This window comes from Saccopteryx leptura, chromosome 6 (assembly GCF_036850995.1).
Source record: "Saccopteryx leptura isolate mSacLep1 chromosome 6, mSacLep1_pri_phased_curated, whole genome shotgun sequence".
Classification (NCBI taxonomy): Eukaryota; Metazoa; Chordata; class Mammalia; order Chiroptera; family Emballonuridae; genus Saccopteryx; species Saccopteryx leptura.
In genome coordinates, this window is record NC_089508.1 from 153,823,586 (window position 1) to 153,828,278 (window position 4,693).

The window sequence follows — 4,693 nt, forward strand, 5'->3', positions numbered from 1 at the left end:
GGTGGCTGCCAGGAATGCTAAAACAGGAAGTAAATTTGACAAATTGGTTTGTTTCTATCCAGTGGTTTTGTGGCCCATGGAGCAAAGACTGGTAAGGAATTATTATGAGAACTTGGGTGGGAAGAATAGTGAGTGCAGCAGGAGCGGGACAGTGCGGAGGATGGTGTGGGGGGCGGTGGGTAAGTGCGAAGACAGGCCCAAGGAGAAGAAGGTGAAGTTAGAAAATGCTGTGAAATGAGCTGAAAGCTTCTAAGTCATAATATATATGGTCACGGGGTGCTGAACACCAGGTTGGAGAGGGAACCAGGAACGTGGACCAAGAAGGAAGTTTTGATTTCTTTCTTTTCAGAGAAGATGCTGATAACAATGTCAGCTGCAGCTGTAGATACCCTTAATACAGCCCCCCTGTCGGGGTCCAAGAAAATGAGTTTGGAGGAACCAAAGAAGATGACCAGAGAGGACTGGTGAAAGAAGAAGGAGTTAGAAGAACAACGAAAACTGGGTAATGCTCTTGCCGAAGTTGATGAAGAAGGAAAGTAAGTAGTTGTCTGTGTGTGTTGGTTCATTTTTTGCATGATCTCTTCATTTAAAATACAAATTCATATCAGCCCTGGCCAGTTGCCTCAGTGGTGGAGCATCAGCCCGGCATATGAAAATCCCTGGCTCTATTCCTAGTCAGGACACACAAGAGAAGCGACCATCAGCTGCCCCACCATCTCCCTTCTCAATATATTTGTCTTCCCCTCCTGCAGCCAATGCTCTACTGGAGTAAGTTGGCCCGGGAGCTGAGGATGGCTCCATGGCCTCCCCTCACGTGCTAAAATAGCTCAGTTGCTGAGCAGTAGAGAGTAGAGCAACAGCCCCAGATGGGCAGAGCATCTCCCTCAGTGGGCTTGCCAGGTGGATCACGGTCGAGTGCATGCTGGAGTCTGTCTCTCTGCCTCCCTGCTTCTCACTAAAGAAAAATAGGAATAAAAAAGCAAAGTCATGTCTGCTTTACCAATTATTTATCCTTTGACAGAAAGCTATCTTTACCATTAATATCATGTTTTTTTGTATTTTATTAAACTCATATGTATAAGATTTAGTAACCAAAAAATATTGAAGGACTTACAATGAACAATTATAGTCCTTTTCAACCCTTCCCACTCCTTGTCCCACTGTACAAAAGTGACTACTTATAAATTTTTGTATTTTTGAGATTTTTCTGGCTGGTACCTTCACATGTCTAAATAATATACTGAACCCTTTATTTTAACCAACTCTAAAACACTACTAGTTTACCTCTTGCTCTGATGGAAGATTTATCTCACTAATGTACATCTTCCTTCCTCCTTCAGCTATATTAGTATTCATCATTTCTTTGTGGGTAATTTTTCACTCTAATTTAAATTATGTTATTATTATTTTTTTATGATAGAGCTATCAAGCGATTCTCTCCTCTTCCCTTTCTCACCCCCAACCACACACTGCAATATCTATTCTTAGATCCTGTATAGGCTACTTTTTGCAATTGTAATAGCAATTATTTTTAAACTTTATTCTTTAAAAATTTTGTTTTTAATTTTATTACAGAGACATCACAACCCTCATATTCCTCAGTATATTTCTTCAGTGCCATGGTATATTGATCCTTCAAAAATGCCCACTTTAAAGCACCAGAGACCACAACCAGAAAAACAAAAACAGTACAGCTCGTCTGGAGAATGGTACAACAAGGGTGTAAAAGAGGTATGTAGGCAACCTGTGTGTATCCATGTAGAAATGGAGATATTATTGTAAGAATTTAACAAAACAACATTTAATGCAATACTATATAAAGTGGATCTAGATTACATAACCTTTTATCTGGTATTAAAATTCACAATATAGCCCTGGCCTGCAGGCTCAGCGGTAGAGCGTCGGCCTGGTGTGCGGGGGACCCGGGTTTGATTCCCGGCCAGGGCACATAGGAGAAGCGCCCATTTGCTTCTCCATCCCCCCTCCTTCCTCTCTGTCTCTCTCTTCCCCTCCCGCAGCCAAAGCTCCATTGGAGCAAGGATGGCCCGGGTGCTGAGGATGGCTCCTTGGCCTCTGCCCCAGGTGTTAGAGTGGCTCTGGTTGCGGCAGAGCGACGCCCCGGAGGGGCAGAGCATCATCCCCTGGTGGGCAGAGCGTCGCCCCTGGTGGGCGTGCCGGGTGGATCCCAGTTGGGCGCATGCACGAGTCTGTCTGATTGTCTCTCCCCATTTCCAGCTTCAGAAAAATACAAAAAAAAAAAATTCACAATATATATGACATTAACTTTTATATTTTATTTTATCAATTTTATATTGCTGAAGTTTTTAAACTTTCTCATTTATAAAATTATAAAGACCCTTTACTGGTTGTCTTTTTTTTTTTTTTTTTTTTTTTGGTATTTTTCTGAAGTGAGAAGTAGGGAGGCAGACAGACTTCTGCATGTGCCAGACCAGGATCCACCTGGCCTGATGCTCTGCACATCTGGGGCATTGCTTTTTTTCAGCTGGAGCCATTCTAGCACCTGCGGCAAAGGCCTTGGAGCCATCCTCAGCGCCCAGGCCAACTTTGCTCCAGTGGAGCCATGGCTGCAGGAGGGGAAGAGAGAGACAGAGAGAAAGTATAGGAGAAATGGTGGAGAAGCAAGTGGGTGCTTCTCCTCTGTGCCCTGGCCGTAGTTGAACTCAGGACTTCCACATGCCTGGTCGACAATCTACCACTGAGCCAGCTGGCCAGGGCTTTGTTCTTTTAAATGAATCATTTTACTAGACAATATAATGAGAGTTGATGTTATTTCTAATGTATTCAGGTAAACAGAACATTTTCTTTGTTTTTCTTTATACTCATTTATAGAATTCCATAACTACTAAGTACAGCAAAGGAGCATGTGAAAATTGTGGGGCCATGACACACAAAAAGAAAGACTGCTTTGAGGTAAATTTGCCTTTGAAAATTTTGGAAACTCTTATCAGAATCTTTCTTTCCTTATTTCTTGTCAGGGAGCTTAGTTCTATTTCTCTAAAATTATCTACACTTAGCTACTGCTTAAATAAAACCTAATTTGACTGAAAGTAGTTCAGCATCAACTTTTACTGCTGGAAGACTAACTGGTAATTTTATTAAATAAACCATAAAGTCCCTTGTATACTCATACCTGCTCTATAAAGATCATGAAATTTTCCTTTGGGTTACAGTTACTTAGGGAAAGATTTTATCTTACTCTGTTTTCCAGAGACCTAGACGAGTTGGAGCAAAATTTACTGGAACTAACATAGCTCCTGATGAACATGTCCAGCCTCAGCTGATGTTTGACTATGATGGGAAGAGGGATCGGTGGAATGGCTACAAACCAGAAGAACACATGAAAATTGTAGAAGAGAATTTTAAGAACTATCATCTGGAAAAACCAACTTTGGACTAAACTAAGAGAACTCTTCAACCAAGAAACACTGAAGAAGCCACACTGAGACTGGTAGGAAAAGCGGAAACACGGAGAGAGCTGCCCAGCTCCCCAGAGCGAATGGCAGCAGGGAGAAACTCGTGTGGTGGGAAGTGAGTTAAGCAGAGAGGGAAGGGTCCTGAGCCTCAGGAACAAAGCCCCAGCCTGCAGCCCTAGAGCCCAGAAGAGGCATAAGGACAGTATTTAGCTGGAAACAAGTCAGGATACTGTTTGTGAGAAAGAGTCTGATTTCGCAGACCCAGGATCCTTCTTAAAGGGACTGTGCAGAACATCTCTCTCACAACCACTCACCCGGGGCTCCCGGGGATGGGGAGAGAGGAGAGGACCAGAGTAACAGGAAGACAGTGTAATCTAGGAGGCACAGGGAGAAACATTTTGGGAGATAGCCACCCTAACCTCTGGAACAAGTCACTCCCCAAAGCTGAAGTGAATATTTCCCCCGGAAACAGCAATATCAGCAAAGGGAAGCGGGAGAGCAGCCAAACAAGCTCCCCCGCGGCAGTCAGAGCAGAGTCGCATAGAAGGAGGGAGCTTTTGGGCCTACAGTAGTGAGTCTTAGGGTCCGAGCTGCAACGCCTCCAACCATGCGGCTGAGGGCTTGCCGGAGGGTGGGAGGCAGTGGGAGACAAAAGCATGGTTCTGCTGGCAGGGGCGGAAGCCAGCTGGCCACCACTGGACTCAGGTGTGAGCTCAATCTTGCCCGGCTGGGGAGAAGGGGGCGTGCAAAAGCAGACAAGCTCAGCTGCTGGCAGCTTGTAATCCAGCCTGCGGGAGAATGGCGGGAACCCCAGAAAGGGTGGAGACCAGCCCCTGAGCAAGGATGCAGGAGCACAGCCTTGCCCCGCCCGTGCAACCAGGCTTCCGGTCTGACTTGGTAGCCGGTTCCTCCCATGGGGGTGGAGCCAAAAGACCAGAAGAGGTGGAGTTCCGCTACTGAGCTGAGCTTGGGCACGCAGTCCTGCCCGGCGGTAGAGCCAAGGCTAGCAGCCGTTCCTCGAGCGGGCTCCTCCTGCAAGGGCAGGGCAAAAGCCTGGAAACAGGCAGAGACCCGCAGCTGAGCAAAGGTGCTCACCAGTGCCCTCAGGACCGAGCATATCATCACAAACAGAGGAAGGGCAAAGGCCAAGGCCACCAACGCTTGTGCACCCAAGCGTGTGATCATAGCCACTCCCATGAAGAGAAAATGTGGAAGCAGAGAACTACAACACAAATAAACCAAGAGAAATCCCCAGAAAA

At 45.8% G+C, this 4,693-nt stretch overlaps 1 pseudogene; it reads left to right on the forward strand.

Moving 5' to 3' along the window:
* The first annotated feature begins 366 nt into the window (after positions 1–366).
* Positions 367–3,418, forward strand: LOC136377199 (pre-mRNA-splicing factor SLU7-like; annotated as a pseudogene).
* The last annotated feature ends 1,275 nt before the right edge of the window (positions 3,419–4,693 follow it).